This window comes from Alosa sapidissima, chromosome 1 (genome assembly GCF_018492685.1).
Source record: "Alosa sapidissima isolate fAloSap1 chromosome 1, fAloSap1.pri, whole genome shotgun sequence".
NCBI classification, from domain to species: Eukaryota; Metazoa; Chordata; class Actinopteri; order Clupeiformes; family Clupeidae; genus Alosa; species Alosa sapidissima.
In genome coordinates, this window is record NC_055957.1 from 19,170,745 (window position 1) to 19,195,866 (window position 25,122).

General features: G+C 42.1%; 1 long non-coding RNA gene across 1 annotated transcript; it reads left to right on the plus strand.

Moving 5' to 3' along the window:
* The first annotated feature begins 5,557 nt into the window (after positions 1–5,557).
* LOC121718683 lies at positions 5,558–25,122 on the plus strand. Its single transcript, XR_006033983.1, has 4 exons — positions 5,558–5,568; positions 12,664–12,667; positions 18,686–18,691; positions 25,043–25,122. It is a non-coding gene; the product is annotated as an uncharacterized LOC121718683 (long non-coding RNA).

Genomic DNA, 25,122 nt, shown 5'->3' on the forward strand with positions numbered 1-25,122 from the left:
TTGTGTCATGTTCTTGGGAAAAGGCTACTGAGGGTAATAGCATGAAATGGGCTGCTGCAGAATCATTGGTGTATTTGTGTTGTGGTGTTGTGCTGTCTTCAGCACAACAGCCCTGTCAGGTTCACGTGGAGCAATGTTAAAGGTGCAATGAGATTGTTTGGCTCGAGGCCAAGGCCAAAATGACTCCATCCATAGGGGCCACGAGGAGTGGCAAACAGCAGGTAGCAGACCTTAACGGCACACCAGAGAGATGGCGAGAGTCTGGGCTACAGGGAACAGACCCAAACACCTTGCTCAGCTTCCTCAGAGGTGTGGGACAGAAACCTGTTTAGGTAAGTTTAGATGCTGTGATAACACATCAGTTTTTTTAGTGCTTCCTGTTTTCTGCAATATCTGGGAAGGAAGTCTTTGACCACATTTTTAAGAATTCTACAGTGCCCAACCCAGCGTCTGGGTTTCCTAAAGTATTTTACCCCAGATAGCTAAAGATGAAGAATGCGGTGTGGCCCTGCTTGATTAAAACCGCTACACTACTGTGCCTTGAGCTTTTAAACTCAGAGTTCCTCTCATTATCTTCATCACATTTACAATTCTCACATTTCATTTCCTGACTATCCAAATGAACCTCAGAATTGTGCAGTGCACACACACACACACACACACAACACATACACACACACATACAATACACACACACACACACACAAAATAACAACTTCCCATCCAAAATAGCAGGAGATGTTTTTTTTTCCACTAAGACCTTCACCTAGACAATATCGAACCAGACTAGTGATTACCCAGCCTGCATGTGGACAAAACATTTTCAAGGACAACATCCTTCCTGAACACACAGATGGAGGCCTGCTTTCCCTATAACAAACAGAGAGTGAGAAGGTGAGAGCACAATGGAGCCATGGTGTAGGGTAGCGTCTCTGGTAATGGCATCCATCCAAACAGACAGCGTGGGGTCAGTGACAAGAGATGGATGTTGATTACAAGACAAACATGGACCACTGCCTAAATTCTCAACGTTTATGCATAAATTGCCCTGTGTAGACTCTGAGCCAAACCTGGTGCTAAGACCTCTAATCCCTAACCCAGAGAGGGTTTATACTGTACTGGGCTAGGCTAAAACAGGGCTTAATCAGTAACTCATGCCCTATAGCGATAAAGCCCTCTTAAATGTCAGGGCCACGTCCAAGATCCCGTACTTACATGTGATGATGAATGGGCCAGCTACAGTTGTCTTGATGTGAACTGGTAAAATGTGAACCACGGTTATTATGGTTGTATAAATAAGTAAGTATATGTTATTTACAGAACACATTTAAGACCTAAGAGCTTCACAATAGAAAACACACACACACAACATGCAAAGATACTACACCAGACTGTCAGCCATTCACAGTTCCAGAGACCAATGGTTGCCAAGTGCTAGAAAAAAAAAGAGTTTTAAAGTACAGACATCCCAACCTGCAGACCCGCCCCCCCCCCCCCCCCCCCCCCAAAAAAAATAAAAAATAAAAAAACTTTAGCCTACTTAGATACTGAAATACAGATTAATATGTTTGTTCAATAATGTCTAGTCTGCACACCAAATAAGGAAGGCCTATAGATGGAAATTGTGAAAATAAAATATGTAGATTTTGGTAGTTTGGTCTTTTCATGTAGCCTTGGCAACTAGCCATCTAGTATAGGCCTGCACATGAATATACACATGAATTGACACTAGTTAAACTCACCTCAACATGTTTTTTGCAATCATTTAACTTGCCATGGGCAATGCTAAAGTCACTGTTACAAACAGTGCAGCGTGCAAGACTAGGCCTATCATTATTTTTTACTCTTATGATTATGAGACAAGGGTACACTTTGAAATGGGTCTTACATTTTCCTTTTTTGGGGGCACTGACTCTGCCATGACGCTCCTGTTCCTAGATACACTGAACTGATTAAGTTCGGGAGAAAAGAGATAAAAAGCTCGCCTACACTGAAAACTGATTGGTTGATTTAGTGAAATAGGCCAATCAGCATGCTCTCTGTCTTGGATGCGTTAAGGCACACACCCTTTCTCTCCCCCCTGTCGTGTGCGCGCTACACTCAGATGCACAAGCAATTTTAAGTCTAGGTCTGTGTGATCGTTCGCTCTAGAACCCGGGAGATTTTATCTAATTTGCGGGCGTCAGGGAGCCGCTATCAACATGCGGGAGACTCCCGGAACTTCCGGGAGACTTGGGATGTCTGAAAGTAACACAATTTAGTATGGCCATTTAATGCCAGGGATTCTCACCATGCTTTAGCACCATTCTCCATATTGTAAGTCAGTGCAGCATCAAAATTAGACAGAGTTAGCTATTTTTCCTGGATTATTCAAATGCTGGGGGAAAAATGAAGTAACATAACTTGAGATATGGCATTTTGCAATTGGACTATTAGGATAAATGCATGCAGGCATACGTACACACATTGTCAGTGCACAAACACCTTTCCAACAATTTCCCATTTGCAACACAGATAATAAAGCCACCGCAGCAGATAGAAAGTTATGGAGTCATATTGTCTTTTTCTTAAACATGCAAGCACACAGGACATTAACTCCCATCCTCTGAGCATGTCATGCAAAGCTGAACTTTCTTTCGTGCCCACGAAAAATTAAGAGAGAGAGAATGAGAACTCATGAATTGGGCCAACAGAGAAGGCACAGCGAGGAGAGTGGAGGATTCATAGAGTCCATGCTCAGAATTAGGGTCAGTGTTCCCCTTTAAAGGAACACACCACCCAATGTCAGTAGTAATATATGTTCTTACCTTAACTTTCACGAGTTGGGTCATACCTCTCCCGTGTCGGTACGTGCACTCAAACGGTCTGGTGCGCGGCGCGAATGTGTTAGCATGTTGCTATGCTAGCGGGCTCAGACGTAGCCATAGAGGGAGGAAGATAGCAGTAATCGAAAACATCCACGTTTTCCCTACTTAAATACAGTTGCACGAGTAGTTGATAAAAATGTGTAAGGTCACACAACATGAAACGTGGCGATTTTCCAAGCGAATAAACAGGAGAACTACAATGTGTGGCGCAATAGCACTTGGAAGTACTTCGACCTAGCGTAGTAATATTAATTAACACCTAATTGTAGATCCTATCCACCATGAAATCACTATAATACTTCTGCTTGTTATCACAACCCTTCACAATGCATGTTATAACCATGATTGTTCACAATCTACAGTACTTTACCACTACCTGCTACTTTGCTAAGTCTGCTCAAACTAATGCCAGCAGGGCAGGTTGTCTCTATTTACGGATGACTGTGTGTGTGCCTCGGAGGGGGAGGGGGAGGCTGAGGGGTCGATTCAGCATGAACTCTGTGGTGGATAGGATTTAGTGTGTGGAAGTGTGCAGAGCATTGGCGCATGTTTAGTGTATGTTATGAGTAAAAAAAGCTATGTTCAGTTAGCCTGACGAGCCAGACCCACATTATAATGTAGGGTCTGGGCACTCACCGTTCGCAGTGCTCAGTCCGAGGCGCGGGATAATCGGTTGTCTTTCAAATTCTCTCCGCACGCAATAGGACCGCGCTATGAGTCCCATGCATTTCCCACCAGCGGAGCTAGTTGGCTAGTTCAAACTTTTGCCAACTTTTGCCAAGCTTAACTCGTGTCACACTGTTCGCCAACATCAACATCCATCTTATTTATTTTCAAGTAGCAGGGAATTCAAGCCAAACCGTTGCAACTCTGCCATCAATCATTATGTTAAGCCCGCCTAACGACTCTATACACGATTTGATTGGCCTGATAGAAGTTTAATTTTTCGAGCTCACAAGCCAACGGAGAGTTGCTAGACTAGCCCTGGCAGCAAATTTAATTTAATTTGCTGCCGCTAGGGTGCGTCTAGATTTCTAGGCTAATGTTCAGTTACTATACATCTGTTTATTTGCCGCTGATGGTTATGTCACAGTCAGGAGGGGTTTATTGTCATAAATATTGGGTTTTGGGGTTTCCAGGTATAAATGTCTGAGATGTGGGTTGACAATGCTTATTTGTGTACAATGAATAATTTCCTGTGATGGACGTTTTCCTGGTGTTCCATGAGGGAACACTGTGATTTGTGGATTGGAGGACGCAAACTACCGATCTAGTGAAGGGAAGTAATCACTGCCTATCTGCTGTCTTGCTGTGAGAGTGGGCCATCGTCGTCTGTCCAAGTTTTAAGAACTGCTTTCTTTCCGAGGGGTGCCGACTTCCTGGAGCTGTGCAGCCTGACCGAAGAGAGGAGACAGCTGATATGTGCGATCGTGCGTCTGCTAAAGTAAAGTAAAAACATTACCATTCTGTCTTAGTGTGGATGGGCCAGCTCGAGGGTTACGAAGTATTAAAACCTTGCTATTCTCTCCCTGAGGGCGATTGCTGTGTGGGAGATTGCGCCTCCCGACAAGGAAGCCAAGGACCTGTGCATCTAGGCAGCAGTTGGAGTGTGCCTCGACGTCACTGGCTGCAGGGAGGCGTATGGAGTGAGGATTGTCTCAAAATGATTAAATATATATAAAAGGATATATATACATATACATACATTTATAAATATCCAAATACAAAATACAACTATAAAAATGTGACATACAAATAAATAAACAAATTTATATATATACATTTATATAGCAGGTGTTGACTCGACGTCTGCGAGTGTTAGCCAGGTATGATAGCAGCTCTAAGATCCCAGGTCCCTACTAACCCTGCTAACGTCTGTATACTGACCAAGTAAACTCATGCCTCTCTGAAGAAAAAATCCACTATAACACACAAGTAACAAATAACACTACTTACCCATCCAGGTAATCCACCAGTGGAGGGTGTCTTCGCATTCAAATCTAGTGGTATTTATTTGTGGATCTTGGGTAGGAAGTAGGAATGTCTCAAAATTACGTCATCGACATAAAAGCAAAAAGGAGATTCACAAATGCAGATTCCACATACAAAGTCAAGCATATTTATTTTCAAATCTCGTTTACAAAAACACGTTTATTTATATAAATTTGTTTATTTATTTGTATGTCACATTTTTATGTTTGTATTTTGAATTTGGATATTTATAAATGTATGTGTATGTATATATATATATATATAATTTAAATAATTTTGAGACAATCCTCACTCCATAGAGGCGGACCCCACGGAGATAACGCTGCTACACTACCCGGTGCTTTGTGGGATTTGTTGTTTTCTTGGTCAGCGAGGAGGGTGCTGCCGACCAGTGTTATTTCTTATTGATCGGAGGCCGGCAACACGCGACATCGGAAGGGGCGTGGACTGTGTCATGGTGAGCCCTCCCTCCTTATAACCGCTTGGGCCTAGTGCATGATTGTCTACCTGTGTGGCAATGAAGAAAACGAACTGGAAAGTGATTCTTGTGTGCTATTTATATGTGGCTTTATTGGTGTTAAACTTGTTGCTATGTGATCTGGTACCATATACTGGAGTGCTGTGAATAATTTTCTACTACTAGTGCTAGCCTGTGTGTGTTTGTAATGCCATTCCCTTTGCTGGTGATTGGGTGTGTGGGTCTTGTGATGTTTTTGTCTTGCTGCTCAGACTTAGGCTACTAGTGGAACTGGTATTGCGGGAACTGTGTGTGGGGTGATAGCATGGACCTTAACAGAGGGTGGGCTCGGCCCTGATACTGTTACCACTTAACATCTTCTGCCTGCTCTGTATGTATGCTTGCTGGTGCTCCCTTGTTAATAAATCCTGTAAATTTATTCAGTGTGGCGTTTGTGTCTCAGAGAGGTTCATATCTGCATTGTTAAGAGTGGCACAACATTTACAGTCATTTCCTTTTCAGATTGTAGCAGTATAACATCAAATGCTAACATATACAGCTCAACGCTGAAGGAATTTCTATATTGCCTCTGGTTATTTATCTTTGCTGGAGGGCAAATTCAAGAAGGCTGCTAGCTTTAAGCATTAAGAGGTGATGTACTACGAACTGAATACAGCAGGGGTTGCAATCGACAGGCAAAACACAAGAATCAGCAATCAGAATAAGCCGGCCTGATTGTCCCTTGCCTGTCCAACAGGTCCCATCCATAGACTCCATTGATTGCAGGAAGTCCTGGGCTGTTTGTTGATCATCAGAGTGCCCAACATGGGGCCCCGAGGCGATCTGAGGGGCGCTAACGGACCAAGGTGAACTCTGGAGCAGGGGGAGCAAGTGTGTGTGTGTGTTGGTGGAGTGGAGGTTCTCATGAATGATCAAAAGTCATCATAACTAGATGTGGAGTTGAGTGTAAGTCGGTCTGGGGTCAGGGTTAAATGGGTCAAGAGGTTGGTATATTCACCTGTGTCGTAACACACACACACAAACACACACACACATGCAGGGGTGTTTTGTCAAAGGCAGTTTTATCAAGGTTCCATACTGAATAAGAAAATGAAGAGTTGCTACAGTCTCCTCTGGCTATTTCAGACTTTACAAGCATGGTGAAAGGTTTGTTTGCGCTCTGGGCATATTTGACAAGGCTATTAGCTTTCTCAAGGGCTACTAAGTGGCTCTTTGCTTTGACAGACATGTAAATCTAAACCTTGGAAATTGCTTTTTTATCAAGGCTATTTAAAGAAATTTTAATGTTTCAAAATGCATGGAAGAAAATATTATTGTATCTTAGTTTCGCTTGTTTTGCTTTAATAATATTCTGCTTGTTGTCTCGACCCATGGAATGTTATTACCACGGTGACAGAACATTCCATTTGGTTGTCCTTCCTCTTTTTTCCCTCTGTTTTTCTGTCTTGTTGAGAACTGTCACTACAGTTGAAGTCACAGCACAAAGTCAGTCCTGCTGGTGACTGTTTGGTCCCAGGCAGATTGTGTAACTTTATTATTAGTGAGTGTATTAGAGGGTGTACTATACCCATGTTTGGAGATATATGCTTTTATGTGTATCTGTGCTCACTCTGTGTTGGAGAGTGCTTAATCTGTATGTTTGTGCATGTGCCTGTGTGTGTGTGCGGCGGAAAGGTCGATGATACAAACAGCCTTCACGGCTGACGCTGGAGAGGCTGAAGTGGATGTGAGTGCGAGGTGGGAGGCCGGGGTGAGGCTAGTTGGTGGGGCGGAGGGGGATCTTATGTAACCGCCACTAACCAGGCTAATGGAGCGCTTGTGTCCGAGGAAGAGCCCTCTCCCACCCCCTCATGTCCCCAAGCCCTGCCATAACGGAATGGGGTGCGTCCTGGCTGTCTGCGTCCAGAGGCCATTCCACCCTCGAAAGACATTCAACTCAGCCGTCAGCAGAGCCAGACAGCCCAACACTCCGTATCGCTTCAGTGAGTGCAACATCAGCAAACACAGAGAGAGAGAGAGGCATGGCACACAGTCTATATCATACTCAGCTTCCCCAAAAAACACACACTGCCAAACAAATTGGACTCAATTAAACTCAAACACTGACCAATACAACAGAGAAGAGAGAAAAGAAACAACCAAGGAGGACAAGCAGACAGAAAAAGAGAAACACAGACACACAAACACACTCTGAAAAATATGCACAGAGACTGGAGAAGAACCACCAGCTTAACTCTGCCGTGCCTTGTGTGTGTGTCCTTGTCCCAGGCAGTCAGTCCAGTGACAGCTCTTTAACTCAGCTGGCCTGTGGTGACCACGCAGCCTACACAGGCTCTGTGCCACAGGGAGGAGGAGAGCTTCCTTTCTGGGGAAGAAAAAAACTGCGCCCATAGTCCAGTCAAGACTGAACTCTGATCGTGATAGGTAAAATCCCTAAGTGTGTTGTGGTCTTTGTTGTGGACTTGAGGGTGGAAAATTACACATCTCAAGGAGGGCATTGCGGGTCTTAAATCTCTATCTCTATTTGAACTCTGCTTTGTCTCTTTCTGTGAGCGCCAGCTCGCCCGCCAAGGCTGGGCAGTCAGTAGTATCCACAAAGGTGTGATGAGGCTGCCAAGAAATGGAATGAGATCCTTCAGCCACATCACACCCTGCTGGACGAGACTGACCGCCCCCGCCTCAGTCTCGTTTAATTAGCAGCATGGCAACGGAGGCAGCGCAGCAAGGTGTCTTCTGCAGCTTACATCTTAAAATATTCAAAAATATTCAACCAGCCTGGTCGTGATTAAATTTGGAGCTGCAGATGTAAAAGGATAAAGAGATGACAGATAAAAGATTTAAAAATGTAACTATGGTGACACGCGATCTTTCCCTCTTTCGCTTGCTAAAGCCTCAAAGTGTCCATCTATTATATCTCAAAGCCCTCAATCCGTTGTCAGAGACAAGATGTATGACAGAATATATATTGAACAATTTCCATAGGATTTGCAGCGTATGAATACGGAATTCTTAAAAAAGAGTGACTTTGCATCCCATTTGCAGTTAGTACAACTGATTCCAAGGTAGATTCTATTGGTGCTGATGTACAACTTTTTGGGATGGTGAAATATGATGTCCTTTTCAATGTTCTTTCCACCTTGCAGAAGTACTGTTGTATATCTGTCTCTCATTTAAAGACTTACTTCACCGTGTATGTGTGTGTATGTGTCTTCGGATGGGTTAACCAGCCCATTCATTCTTCTCTTTGTGAATATGTTAGAGGCGGTGTTTAGGAGAATTCTCCATTTCTGGCCTCCTTGTGTGTATATGTGGAATGTACATTCAGGGTGTATGGTGCCCTAAAGGTGTGCAATCAAAGGTGTGTATGTACTTAGCTTATCGTCTCTTCAGATCGTGTGTGAGCTGTTTGTTTGCTTGTTTGTGGTTTGTGTCTTCTGCTCAAATGCTGTTCTGGCCATAGGTCTGTGGTTTGCCCCCCCTCCCCCCCTGTTGCAGTGCTCATAAAGTGCAAGTGTAAGTAAACTTGGCATCCTCCCTTCCAAGCTCTTAAATTAGCCGTAGTAATATAATTCTCCTCTCCCTCCTGCCATCTCTTAGCCTGGGTTCCATTCCGAACTTAGTCCCGCCCACAACATTTGAGGTCGGGAAGTTCGGTCTGGCATTGCTCCATTGTGGAGCAAGTATGCTCGCCCTAGATCGGGCGGACCAATCAAATCGGGCTTTATGATGATGTACAGGTGAGCAAAAGCGCCTGGTCTATCACGTCATCTGAGCACGCTTAGATTAGGATTATGTTTGAAACAAAAACGCTGTGGCTAGAAGGAGACATGGCTTTTAAGACCCCATATGGAAAATGCATATTATTGAGGTTTTATCACTGAAAACGATTATTTCTGAAAACTTTGGCCAAAGTTGAGATGTGGGAAAACTCGTGGTTTCACTTTTTGAACCACGAGTTTTAGACGCCATCTTGAATTTAGTCACGATAAGTCGAGCGATGAGTACGAACGAACAGGTATGATAAGGGATCAGATTCCAAAAATAATTCCGTGGAAATGCATGGATTCCAGTTGCTGCTACTGGAAGAAACGGGAATCCATGCATTTCCACTGAATTATTTTTGGAACCTGATCCCTTATCATACCTGTTCATTCTTACTCGTCGCTCTACATATCTTGACTAAATTCAAGATGGCTGCCAACGCTAAACTTCGTGAATATACTGTCTGCATAAATCGTCTTGTAAGTAAAAGTCTCGTTTTAAATGTCAGGGCCCTCGGAAGTCTACCAATGAAGTGTGGAGATACATTGAGCCTCGTAAATTGTGTAAAACAATGATTTATTTGCATGGCTAGCCCAATGCTGAAGCACCACCATTGAAAAAGCTGTTGGTAGCATCGGCTAACTAGCGCCAGATTTCTGAGTGCAGGGGACAAGCGAGGTGAGCTATGAGACATACGTTCACACTCGGTATCATGTTTCAACACACTTTAGGTCAATATCACACCGGAATTCTCCTTTAAGGCATTTGTGGAGAAGAAGGATGGTTTGTGTGTTTTCTTCCTACACCTCACGGTAAGCTATTTCATTCCTCTGATTGGTTAGGTCTATCCAATTGAGTGCAGAGGCATTCCCCCCCTGTATCAGTTGAAACACGCCCCATAATTACGTCCCAATGGAGCAGTATCAGACTCATATTCTGGCTAGAATTGAGTATGACTACGTCAGGCTGGCCATCTCTCTCTCTCTCTGTGTAGAATGTAGATGCTCAGGCAAAGTAATTTACAGGGCCGTTTCAAGGAATTTGGGGGCCCCAAGCAAAATGGACATGGAGCCCCCCCCCCACCACCACCACACGCAAAGCCTACAGGAACCACAGCATAGCCATACAGTTTAAATTCACCCACACTTTATATAAATAAAAAATGTTGACAGTGCAAATACTGCTGTTGCATATATATACTGTGCATTAGTTTTTAACATTTTGAACATTTGCAGCACCACCGTACCATAAAATCCAATGTCAGCTTCTTCCTCATGAATGGAAGATGAAGTTGATGGTGTACCTGGGAAAATAATTGAAAAAGAATCTGAAATTACCTGTGAAGTACGTTTGACCATTTCACTGTTAGCATATTGGAAATGGTCATTAACAGCTCAGCTCAGTGAGAGAAATTCACTCTACCTTCATCAGTGGAGGTATCCTTAGGAAGAGCCTGAGGGCTGAGAAATTTAAGCAAAGCACCTTGAGGGAGAAATTATGATATGTTAGCATTTCCATATTTTGATATTTAGATGGGATGCAGCTGCTTTCACAACTACCAATGCTTACTGTTAAAACATTCCAAGCTAATGTTATACATTGACCTAAGCCTACTTGTAGCTTAACATAGCATTTAAGCATTCTGCTGTTTGAGAATTAGACAGACGCACAGTGCTTTAAAGACAGTAAACAGCTAGCGTGCATGAATGTTCCAGTCTGCTTTGATGCACAGAATTTATCGTGTGGTTTTTCTAACCCCCATTTGGTAAATAGATTATCACGGTCAAATAGTTAGTATAGCAGAGAAGCTATGCCACTTTCATCAAAACCTATTACAAAGCTATAGCAATGTTATGTCATTAAATACGATAAACAGTGATTCTGGAACAGATCTGCGTCTTCCTTATCCCGTTAATAAACATATTACAGTATGCAACCATATTCCGTCCGTTCGAAAAAAAAAGTTGCGCTGTTCTAGTTTGTTACAAGCAGCATGGGCCGTCAGGCAGGCAGTTAACATAAACATTTCTTGCTAGGCTAGCCTTCCTGCTGCGACATTACACCATTTGTACAAGACAAGTAGAGCTATTTCATCCAGTGTAATTTATCACTTACCACTATCTTGTTTTTTCTTGTCATCCTCTTCCTTTCTCTTCTTTCTTTTCTGGCTTCCGGATGCATAACTTCGCTTCATTATGACTGCGATGTTTTATATTTTCCCGGCAGCAGAGATCACGAACCTGGCTTGCTGGCTGCTGTCTGCGACTACTGAGAGGGGCCCCCTTGAGGGGGATCCCGGTATTGCCGGTAACAGTGTCGTTGCACTTTACTGCATTGACTATCAAAGGGGCGCTCACAGTTTGTCGTTGCATTTTATTCTTAACCAGTCGTTGTCTTGGGGCCCCTGGCCAGCTCGGGGCCCCAAGCAATTGCTTGGTTTGCTTGCCTTCTAGCGACGGGCCTGGTAATTTATGAAGTGATGTAATTCAATGAGGTCTGTTTAAAATGTACACCATTCCTATCCACCTCTTACGCATGCAAATCCACTCTGTTTTATTTGATAAGAATAGTATAGTATATATACTTTTTTGATCCCTCTGCATTTAACCCAATCGGTGAATTAGTGAAACACAAACAGCACACAGTGAGGTGAAGCACACACTAATCCTGGAGCAGTGAGCTGCCTGCTACAACGGCGGCGCTCGTGGAGCAGTGAGGGGTTAGGTGCCTTGCTCAAGGGCACTTCAGCCGTGGCCCACTGGTCGGGGCTCGAACCGGTAACCCTCCGGTTACAAGTCCAGAGTGCTAACCAGTGGGCCACGGCTGCCCAATGATTGTCCATTTCCAGTTTTCTTCCTTCAGCCTTTCCCATTGCAGGTGTGTCTATGTGACTAGCTGTTATACTTACATGTACCCATTACCTTCTCTTTATTGTGTCCACAGCGTCATGCCTTTCCATTCATTCATTCGCTGCTGTTTTCCTCATGTGTCTTATTGACTTTAGACACATCACCACCAGCCTATGCTACTCTTTGAATTCCAACATACCTGGCAGCCTTCTTTCCAGCCTGAGAACAAAAACATGGCACACACATAATGCACACATGCAAGGACACCCATAAGTGTGAGCAGTTACACAACACACACACACACACACACACACGGTACTTGCACACAGCAGTGTTCTCATCTCCCTAGGCCTCTCTCTGCAGCCACGCACCCATTAACACTTGTGTGGCAACATGCCGTCTCTGTTGCACATGTTGGACCCTGATAACATCTCAGCGTGCCTCAGACAGATAGGGGAATGGAGCGGTGTGGGGTAGAGTGAGAACAGAGGGTAGAGATACGCCATACATGCCTATACAGATGGAAGAAAATAAGAATATAGGAATTAGAGATAGAGGTTGAAGATAATGAATGATATTACAGACTGAGGGCTGGATGTACTAAGAAAGCACTAATACAAAGTTTTTTTATGCTCAGAAAGTGAACGCTGTGCCTTGCCATATTGCATGGAATTTACTAAGCTGTTTCTTCATAATATAGCCTCCTGTAACTAAGTCATGTTTTGACATCAGCCCTGTAAGTTTGGCAATATTTTTGAGGTGGTAAAAAGCTGATTTAGTTATCGGCAAGTTACCCAAAACGATCTCTTTCTTGGCTACATTTGCCAATTCCATGATGCGCTCAGAAGACAATAGGCTAGTCTATAGCTTACTGAAAGTCGCTGCATGAACCTGCATGACATGAGCACGAAATACAATGCGAAATATTAAAATAATCGCATCCCACTACGTGTACTACACGTTGAGTGCACAAATTTCACACACAAATTTGTTGCATCTTCGCAGTGTAATTTTGTGTCGTATCTGGTGTGTACCGGCCTTAGGCAGTCACAGACACAATAGTGCAAAAAACTGTCACGTCGGTCACTGGTAACAAGCAATATCAATTTGTTTAAAATAGGATGCATGTGATGAACTCATATTAGTCCACATTCTAGCAAGGGAGCTAAAACCCATCTCTTGAGGCAAATTGAGGGAAGTTTACCTGACGCACATATTGTGCAGCTACAGCTGGCTACTATTACACTCTTTAGCAGGACGGCAGGAGCTGCCTGCTTGCTGGAGACTGATGTGACAACAGGCCTCTGACGATGACGAGGGCATTTCAGGACCTGTGTGGCTCATCAGCCAGGGCCAGCGTCAGGGCTGTCTCTGCTGCGTCTTGTTCACCATGGGCGCCTGCGTCTGTCTGACAGGCCGGACCAACCGCCCCATCAGCTCCTCCCTCAGGCCAAGCCTGTGCCAATGTCAGTGCCAATTACCACATCAGGCTGGATGGCAGCTCAGATGGCCCCACTCGGCCACACAGTTTAGGGTGGCCCAAGGGATCCAGTATCAGGATGGTGTCTTCTTGTGACACCTTATAGACAGTTTACCCCAGGGGAATGTGTGTGTGTGTGTGTGTGCTTGGATGTCAGTGGATGTGTTTAAGAGGATGAACATGAGTGGCATTATGGGCAGAGGATGTGCTATATAGATGTATGTCTTTCAGTGTGTGCATGAGAGCATGCATCTGTATAATGGTGTATATTGTTGTTCCTTATGAAGTGGCAACCTTGAAAGTGATCATGCTCATCAATGAGATCTGGGATACATGGCATAAATAAGTGATAAGCTGCCTTCGGCCTGAACACGAGTGTTGATTTATTGAATTCTAAATCAATATGCTGCTCAGGGGGGAAAAAATAAAATATTTTTTTGTCTTCGCAAATCTCTCCTAAATCAATGCTTTTATGAGGCGCTGAGGCTAGCCAATGCATGTTTAGTCTGCTGAGGGAGTTTGTTGTTCCCAGGACAATGAAAGCATGAGAATGCCTCAATGCACCTGATAGACGATGATTTACCTTGCAGACAAAGGGAACGATGGAGAGGCACCTCAAGTTTCAGGTCTCCCATTAAGCCTTATGACTCACTCTAAATTGGTATTACATGACACTGACAGATTTCCCCACAGAGCTGCTTTGGAAAATGTTACAGCAGTACACTCTACATAGGCCTAGAGGGATGGAATAGGCATTCTTAACCTAAGACTAACCTAGTCTTTTATCTTGAACTATAAGATAAGACACTATTGTGTCTTATCATTTTAAAGAACATGTAAAGAACAGACTAAACAGTCAGTCACTCACAGTGAAAATCAATATTGCTGTTACACCGTCTGCAGCCAAACCCACTTTACCAACCTTGTAAAACACAATGGACCTGGTGCCTGAGCAGCTAAACATTCTATTAGTGGGGCAGATAACTGAATTTTTTTCATAAGAATCGTTCACAACTAGTAACAAGCGCCAAAATTGGCACACTTGCTGTATATAGGGGGTCATTATAATTGCAAATGTATACATTTACACAGAGATGCTTGTCAGCTCAATGCCATCTGTGACATTCCACAGTATATCACCAGCTGTTTTAAAGCAGCCCAAAGGCACTTTACATCCACATGTGCTGTCTCCCTGCTCAATCATATAAGAATGGGATATGGGAATGGCAACTCTTTGTGAAAAAGGAGAGAGTAAAGATAAGGAGAACGTCTCTGACGGACAAGGAGACTAAAGACAGAGCAAAAGAGCCAGAGAGAGAGAGAGAGAAAGCATGAAAGGGGAGAGGAATAGGAGAGGAAGCAAACGGAAAAGCATCAAAGACAAGGACAAGTAAAAGACGGAACGAAAGAATCAGAGAGTCTGTGCATGAGAGAGAGCTAGAGAAGAGAAGGATGCAAAAGAGGAGGATGGTGGAGGAGTGTGTCACAATGATGGACAATCTGTCATGGCATCACTCTCCTCCATCATGGCAAAGTGACTGCACATCAGATGACAGCTGAGTGGCTTTGCTGATTATAAAAAAAGTAATCAAGTTGAGATTGATGCCTCAAATGAGAATCGGGTGCAGGACTACCGTGGGGGCGGAGGACACTCACATTCATATTCAGTAGCGCACATCCGACATGTATGATTCATTCACTTTGCATAACGCAGGAGACATGTATGTTCCTGTCTGCCAGTCTGTAAATCACGCCCCACAGTCTCAGAGAGAGAGCAGAGCAGCCAGTCCACTCCCTATTAACAGTCCAGGAAATCGCTCAACATCACATCAAAGTGCTTTAATATCGCTAAGGTATGTGTGTGCGCGTGCTTTATGAGGGGGTGAGTAGAGATAGCCCCGGGCAATGTAAGCTATGGGTATGTGTGGATGTGGGTAGGGCGCTGGTTCCAGGTTATTGGCAGTGGTGGTGATGCATGTCTATGTGTGTTTGTGTGTGTGTGCGTATGTGTATGTGTGTCTGAAAGACTGGCCACACACACACATACATGGTTACAGTAATTACAAGGGAAAATGTAATCATACTATAGGAGGAAGTGAATGTCAGCCTTAGGGCTAACACTGGATGCTATAATGATTCCTAGAAATTAAACTGCAAGGTTGCACCTATAGGTACTGGCACCTCTGCATGGTTTTCATAACACCCATTCCTTCACAAGAGTGAAAATTAAAATTACCTTGATTTTCACTAATGTACTTCTCTTGTTCCCATTGGAAAAACAGAATAAAACGCTGAGGCAAAACAATATAATCTGTTCTCAAAGACATCAAAATGTACTAGAGGGTATTATTGGAATATTTTAGAAATAATTGCATTTCAAGATGGTGATCTTTTTAAAATTGTAATTAAATTCAACTGTGACAACTTGCACAGAATTCTGTGCTATAAAGAGAGAAATGACGCTTTGAACAAGTTTAAACAAAGAAAGGTTCAATTGTGTTGTGAATCTATGTGCAGTGCACCGAGAAACATATTGCCTGTACATTGTTCTCTTCTATGATATGCAAGCTTTTGAAACACACGCCAATTTTGCTGGATTGTTCCACATTATAATAATTTACATTACTGTACCTGTCAGTATTCTGTTGGTCCCTTTGTTTTGTAAAAAAGTGCACAATTTAGTAAAATGAGCACACATTCTCTCAATATACAAAAAGATCTTGCAATGATTCCTGCCGGACTCCATGTGTGTGAGACCCATTACAACAGAATTGTCTTTCCCTTCATGTTTTAAGAGTTCCTCTAGTGATGAGTGCCTGGGTGGTAATGACTTAAATTATGGTATGGTAATGTTTATCTTTACCTTGATGCATCTGTCCTCAGGGATCTATTTCCACATTTACACTCTAACTCTGCCTTATCTATGCTCAACTCATCATTGAAGTGGTTTAACCTGTACTCCTTCACAGTGTGACCTAAAAGCCTAATCTAGGAGACTGCAGAAGAATTCCATATCCATGATACATCATGTGGCTAAATTTATATTCACATTTACCTTGTGAGCTAACAGCAGAATAGCTGCCCAGTCTCAATTATCCCTATAGGATACATTAATCTGAAACCTACTAATACATTCTGACATTTACCTCTATATCACAACACTAGAGATTAATTTTCAATTATTGAAATTAATTAGATAGTTAAGTCAGCTCAAATCATATCCATATCATATTTTGCCAACAGACAACAGTAAGTGAAGTACATGTTTAAATGTCCAGACATTTGCCTGCTTAGACAGTGGTGATAAGGATGCTAGCATGGCTACACCAATGTGTTAAAAAAAACCTTTTACAGCCTTTTACAACCAAACAGGTGACAAGATCGCGTATTGTCCTAAAATAATGTAAAGAAACACCATTTATCCATCATCCACAGTTAACTGTGGAAAATGTGTGAATTCAAATATGAGGTTGGGTCTTCTACACATTTAGTCCAGATTTTATATATAATATAATAATAATGTGTCCATAGGCTATATCAGAACGCATTGACCAGAATTTTCACAACCCATTTATCATCAAGATGATGCCTACATCAGCAATAAAAAGATTTGAACCATCCATGAATCAGACAAAAATCAGACATTGTTCATAGCAATTCTCGACTGTAAACAGAAAAAGAAAATTCCATGATGTATCTTTATAGTGAGAATAAAAAAGATGTAGAGGTTTCACACACAGCATGAAAAGGGGCTTTTATTTGGGCTGCATGACTGACCTACTTTCTCTGTTGTGCTCATTGTTGTGGATGATCCGAGGGAACGTAAAGGGCTTCCTGTTCAACTCCACCATATACTATTCTTGCCATTTACATTTCTACAAAGTTCTCCAGGTCCGCCTGAGGACACCATTCTACCAGCAAAAGCCGCTGAATTGGTCACCTACAAGCCATGATAATATATCCAAATTAAATGTCTCTCTCTTTCTCTGTCTGTGTGTGTGTGTATGTGTGTGTGTGCATGTGAGAGAGAAAACCTGCACCCTATCCACCTGCCCCTCACTCCTGTCCGATGCCCAGTAGCACTCTTCACTGATAGGGGGGCCTAGGTGTCTAATTTGGGGGCTTGTGGGATTCGCATTTTAATTTTTGGAGACCATTATATCTTTGTTCTTAAGAGTAAAAAAAAAAAGGTTTTGAAGGACCCAAATCAAAGGTCAAATTCAGAAAAGGTCAAATTTGGGGTTTTGTCCATAAACCTCACATTGCCGGTATTATAGCATAGGGTTTGGTGTCAAAAAGCAAAGATATTCTACAAGGTAGTGTGCAAAAGTGGACCACATAAACAGTACAACATTATAAAACATTTTTAGGCTGATGATTGATCTCTTTAACAAGAAAGTGTGCCTAAAATTCTCAAAATTGTCCGCTTAAAAAAAATAATACTTCAATATCAATACTATCAATTCATGCCTATTAGTGTGCTTGAGTGTAGGCCTAGCCTGCTCTGCCAGTTCTTGTCTACACCCATTCAGAGTACAAAGTGCAGAGATCTCTGTTAAATCAAGTTTAATAGACTTTTACATAGCTAGTACCAGCTGAAGTCTGTAAGGCCTTCCGTAGCCTATGTTATTTTACAACATAACAAAGCAGTTTGGTACAGAAACTGCTACAAATCCACCTGTAACAGTAAGCATCTACAGCATGCTAAGATTCGCTACTAGAAGTCATGTGAAGCAGGCAAGACTCAGTGTCTTCAGAAAAGACGTGGTAGACCATCTTCTGAACCTGCAGCAACACCTGCAACTGCATCAAGTCCATCTAGAGGGACTATGTACACTTGTTCAGCGGCAGCTGCTGCCAGCATTGATAAGTGCTTCTTCTGTCAGAAGCAGACAAAAGAGCGTCTTCATGAGGTGTCTGTCCTCTTTCAATGCAGGCAACCAACCAAAAGATATAAGTAATATTTTGAAGTCAATGACTTTTAACAGGTAGCCAGTGTAAGGATGCTAGGATGGGGGAAATATGTTCATATTTTTTGTGTGTGTGAGCAGCTCCATTTTGTATAAGCTGTAAGGTCTTTAGACAGGTATTATTACAGCCAGCGTAATAGCATTGCAATAGTCTACTGTATCCTTGAGGTGACAAAAGCATGGATTAATTTCTCAGCATCTGGTAAGGATAAGGACTTCCTTATCTTTGAAATGTTCCTTAAATGGTAAAATTAAGTTTTGGTGATCTGTTTTATGTGATTATTTAGTGCTAGGTCCTGGTCAATTATAACTCCTAGGTTTTTAACAATTGTGGATGAGGTCAGTGGAAGATCACTATATGTAGCCTGTGATGTGGATAGGATATCCCTCATCCTTTTAGAACCTAAAACCGTGACTTCTGTTTTATCTGAGTTCAAAAGCAGGAAATTATTCGTCATCCATGTCTATATATCTCTTATACATGTGTCAAGTTTGGCTAACAGGATTAATTCATCAGGTTTTATGGAGAGGTATAGTTATGTATCATCTGCTTAACAACAGGGGGCCCAGTACTGAGCCTTGAGGCACTCCATATTTTACCATAATCTGGGTAGATGGTTTATTATGGACCTGTACAAATTGTTGACGGTTAGGAAGGTATGATCTAAACCAAGCGAGTGCTGAGTCTTTGATGCCTATCAATTTTCAAGCCTAAGTAGTATGTCATGGTCTATGGTGTCAAAGGCAGCGCTGAGGTCCAGGAGGACCAGTATTGACACAAGGCTAGATTTTTTGAAGGAGGGCTTAATAACAGATATCTTAAACGACTTTGGTACATGCCCTGATAGCATTGAATTATTTATAATCTAGAGCAAAACATTATCCAGGAAGGGGAGAGCAGTCTTAAGAAGGTGAGTAGGAATAGGGTTTAGTAGACTAGTTGCAGATTTTGATGAGGAAATTGTGGAGGTGAGATAATATGTTGCGTATATGTAAATGAATTAAATGTTGTTTGAGGTCTCATCTGTGATTCTGTTATGTCTTTGCTAACTTTCAGCAATGGAGTATGTGTATTTGGTGAAACTGATTGGTTATTGATCTTATCTCTAATTGTTTGACATACAATCATAATACTGACATACAATAAAACCGTTGAAAAAGCACTAAAAAATAAAATTCTCCCGCCCACCCTCCGTCAGGCATCTATCACACTACTGCTGAAAAAAAACAAAGACCCGCTTGACTGTTCATCATACAGACCCATCAGTTTGACAAATTGTGATGGTAAAGTATTCTCAAAAGTTATTGCACTCCGCCTTGAGTCAGCCCTTCCTTATTTAATTTCAGAAGACCAGACTGGATTCATCCAGGACAGGCAGTCCTATTTTAATTTCAAGCGCCTGTTTAACATTATATATACTAAACCTAGTAAATCTCCAGAAGCTGTAATATCACTTGATGCCGAAAAGGCATTCGATAGGGTCGAATGGGACTATCTTTTCCATACATTGTCTAGATTTGGATTTGGCCGTAAGTTCATTAAACTAATTAAGTTGATATACACTGACCCAACTTCATCAGTTTATACCAATTCAGTCTCCTCTGATTGCTTTTCTTTACACAGGGGGACCAAACAAGGAGATCCACTAAGTCCACTACTTTTTGTTCTAGCTATAGAGCCACTTTCAATAGCTCTAAGAAGCAATAGTCGCATTCAAGGTATTGTGCGTGGTGGCCTAACACACAATCTCACTCTATGCAGACGATTTATTATTATATACCACCAATCCTATCGCGAGCATACCTGAAGCTCTAACTGTCCTGGAGAACTTTGGAAAAATATCAGGGTACAAAATTAATTATAACAAAAGCGAGTACTTTCCCATTAATAAAACTGCCGAAAAATATCCCAACCTACCATTTAAGCTCTCAGGTGATTCTTTTACATATCTTGGAGTAGAAGTTACCAAGTCCTACCATCATTTATTTAAGAAAAATTTTGCCCCTCTTCTGGAGCAGACCAAAAAAGACATCAAACGCTGGTCCACTTTACCATTATCCCTTATTGGGAGAATAAACTCTGTAAAAATGAACATAGTACCCAAATATCTTTATTTATTTCAAGCTGTACCTATTTTGATACCACTGACATTTTTTAGGGCATTTAATCAAACAATCTCTCCTTTTATTTGGAATAATAAATCAGCACGCATAAGGAAAGAATTTTTGGAGAGACCAAAAACCTGTGGTGGACTTTCCTTACCAAACCTCCGTTCATATTATTGGGCTGCAAATCTGAATGCTATCTCTTTATGGTTGAAAGATTGGAGTGGCACTGCTCCTGCGTGGCTTCAAATCGAACGAGCCACAAGCAGTCCACACTCACTCCCCGCTTTACTCTGTGCATCCCTGCCACCAACGGTTAATAATGTGAGTGGAAATGTAATGGTAACTCAGTCATTACACATTCTGAAACAATTCAAAAATGCTTGGGTATCCAGAGCATCTCTTCCCACTCTCCTATAGTAAATAACCACCTTTTCCGGCCATCTTTATTAGATAAAGGCTTCCAAACCTGGCATGACAAAGGTATACATAGCATTAGGGATTTATATATTGATAATACTTTTGCGAGTTTTGAACAACTGTCTGCAAAATATGAGCTGACCAATGCCCACTAAGTCAGGGATTTTGTACGTACTGTAAGAAATTTGCCAATTTCCCAAACCCTCCCCCTTTGTCTTGTCTAGACTCTCTGTTAAGGGTGAATTTGTTAAAAAAAAAGGTAGGGTGTCAATGATTTATTCACAGATAATGGATACACTCAGTCCCTCTGTATCTCATATTCGGGAACAATGGGAAAATGATATGGGGGTCCCACTTTCAGATGAAGAATGGGACATGGCTCTGCTTAGGGTCCACTCATCTCCTATTTGTTCCAGACATGCTTTAATACAATTTAAGGTCCTTCATGAACTACACTTTTCCAAAGTTAGATTAGCAAAAATATTTCCAACAATAAACCCCATTTGTGACAGGTGCAAACAGGCCCCCGCTAGTAACTACCATATGCTATGGTCTTGTCCTAAACTGGCGCCTTTCTGGGATTCCTTTTTTGACACAATTTCCAAATCATATAATATTGATATTGAGCCCTCCCCAACAATTGCCATTTTGGGTATTGCATCATCCTCAGATGGGTCCAGTCTCCCAGTACACCTACAAAGGGTCATTGCCTTTCTCTCCTTATTAGCTAGACGTGCCCTTCTTTTTAAATGGAAGGATTCAATTCCTCCAACAAGTAGTCAATGGTTTAGAGACGTCATGATCAATATGAAGCTAGAAAAGATTAGATGTACTCTCAAATTTATAAAATGTGGGACCCCTTTATACAATATGTGGATACCTTACCTGGCCTGGAACTGTGAGCATATACCTCATGTGTAGATTGTTGCTCTATCCTACTTACCTGTCCTAATTATACAGTGATGCACCCCTTTTGTTTGTTTTTGTTGTTGTTGTTTTTTGTTTGTTTGTTTGTTTGTTTGTTGTTGTTTATTTATTTTTTTTGGGGGGGGGGTTTCCCCCCTTTTGTCTGTATTTGTCTAGTAGGTGTGGCGTCAATTGTTGTGGTTGCTGTTTTGACCAAAATATCACATTATAATCTACAAATGTATTATCTGTTTTGTGGAAAAAACACCATAAAGAAAGTGTTTAAAAAAATAAAAAAAAAAAAACGTTGAAAATAACTGTTTTGTGAACTTTATTCATCATAGCCAGTGATTTAGGCAGAATTTATGGTGTTAATTATAGTGAAATATACAATTTCAAAAAAATAGGGTTGAAACAGGTAAAAAAAATTGAGACATCATTTTTCTCCATGTTCAATGACCTCTAAAGACAGTCCAACCACTCTCCAAAAATTAACATTCCAAACCCACAGAAACCACATACTGTAGGCCCCCTGACTATGACAGGTCCAAGGACAGAAAGGGAAAGAGATAAATAAGGGGGAAGGGAGTGTGAAGAAATGAAAAAGACATAACGACAGGAGAAATAACCAGTGCAAGTGAGGTAAAAAAGACATAACGACAGGAGAAATGAAGACTGCAAGTGAGGTAAAAACGGCAGGACAGGAAACAAAGCAGGAAAGAGAGTGAGTAGTAGGAGAAAAGAAGTAGGAGAGCCTATGCGAGGGAAATGTACAGTGGTAAAAAGAGAAAGAGACGTCTCGTATGCAGAATTATAGAGATGGAACATCCCAAACTGAGGGACAGCCAAAGGGCTAAAAGTGCTGGGTCCCAGAGGGTAATACTGTCCCAAAATGAAGTATAGCACCCTGTCCTCCTCCATCCATCACTGTCCCAGGTGTGTGGGTGTGCTCACTGTCCTCTCCAGGCCACTAGTCAGCCACCACCCCCCGCCCGCCCCACCTGCTTCTGCACTACATATTCCTGTCCCCACACAATGTGGAGAGGCCTGATTTGCCATCGCCTTAGTGATGGAGATTGAGTGATCTGACTCCCACACATGGGTCAAAGAGCATGATAGGAGGAGCTCATGCACGACTGCTCTCAGGGGACCAAATTTAGACCTGTATCAGTCTAAAATTAGAACGGATCGGGGTGTGTGTCTGTGTGTGTGTTTTAGGCTATTAGTGGTCCATCTGGGTGAAAATATGTCAGGCAGGTGTCTGTGCAAGATGATGTTTTAAGGTCTCCATTTGTATTTGAGCAAGTTAATAAGGAAACCCAAGCAGAAAAAGTCTGTCCAAAGATATAGAAAGAAACACTGTGTTCTAAACGTATAGTTACTTATCTAGATCCATCCAGAGCAACCAGCAGTGGTAATCACATGAGAATGTGAGAAGTGGTAATCACATGAGAATTGTTAGTAACATACCCTGCAACCCTGCAACCATGGCAACAGTTGAGGTGGAAGTTGCACCACATCAAAATGGCAGTGTAGGTCTGGGCTCAAAATTGAACTATCTGAGGTCTTGAACCCTGCTGTTTTTGTTTTTTCAGCAGCTATGGCACTTGCTGACTTGAACCACAAATCTCCCTCATAGATTCTGAGAAGCATCCTGTCAGAGAAATCGCTATAGTGATTTAGGCTTTGTTTAGTTAAGATCCACCATACAATATTGTCAGACCTTTTGCATTCCTTAAACAGAGAAGTCATTTTCATTACAGAAGGCCTTTTGTAGTCAATTTACATCTGTGTGGATATGTGTTTGTTTACTATTGTCTTAGCTGGCTATGGCCATGATTCCCAGCACCCCCGTTCATGCATACAGTGTCTCTGGTTTCAGTTGCCATTTGGTCTCAGTTCTGGCCACCCTGCTGAGAACTCAGACCTGTCTACTTACAAAGTTACCTACAAACTTACAAACTATACATGAGTTCACTTTTACATTCAACTTAAGTGATATTGAGTACATTTACCATGTGGCTTAATGCCCAATAAATTGTTAATTTACCCACCAATTGCATATCTATAATTCTCGTATGCCATGCCATGTTTTGCTGAGTTTTAACTGATAAACTAGTTATTTGGTAATTTGTTCGAGATAGGTTCTGAATTATATGGAGTCAGATTAACCGTGGTTTCTTGTAATATAACCATCTAACTCATCAGCCTATCTGTCCATTGTTCACACACGTGATCAACAGGAGAATGCATGTGCATGAAGGGCAGCTGAGATAATATTTTATAGTTTAGTTTAACTATCTGTTGGAGAATTTGCATAACTAATTTGTGTGTATACATTAGCAGGTATGGGGAGAAGACAAAAATAAAGGATTTTCTATTATAAACCCTCGGAGATCCCTGAGCCCACTCAAGGCAACACACTGTGCCCACCCACTGCTCCTTATAGAACAGCCCCACACTCCCAGGCCTCATCGACTGATACCTCTGGCCTTTATATTTCTGCTCTGGGCATGATGGCTGATGTTTCACAGCTGTTTGTATTGAATCTATTGATGTGTGGTCAGTCTCCATCAGTGGTTGTGGTATAATCCCATTTCTCACCCTGAACCATTGACACAGAGGCTGACTTCAAAGGCTCAGAGTTCATGTTCAATGGACCTGATAATAACAATGAAAATTCACTTTCAGTAGATTGCAAAATAGAGTAGGTTTTTTTCCCTGATGGCTGAAAGGGAGAAGGGTGTGAATGCTTGACCACAATTGGAACTAGGCTCTGCCAAAGGAAAGTGCCTATCCACTTTAAATACATTTGGACATGTGGACGCTCACCTGGTAACCTGGATTACAGATTACCTGAGCGAGCGACCACAGTTCGTCAGACTGAAGAACTGTCTCTCTGACACTGTGATCAGCAGCACCGGAGCGCCACAGGGAACTGTGCTCTCTCCAGTCCTGTTCACCCTGTACACATCTGACTTCGAGTCATGCCACATGCAGAAGTTTTCTAAAGATATTGCAATTGTGGGGTGTATCAGGAACGGGCAGGAGGAGGAGTACAGGAGCCTGGTAGAGGACTTTGTGCAATAATGCAAACTCAATCATCTTCAACTCAACACTTCAAAGACCAAGGAGATGGTGGTGGATTTCCGCAGGTCTAAGCCCACTCTGCTACCAGTCTCCATTGATGGGGTCAATGTGGAGGTGGTAAGTGTGGCAAGTGGTATAGATTTTATACAATAGCTGACTACGCCACGATGGGACTTGCACCCAAAGATATAATTCAAAGATC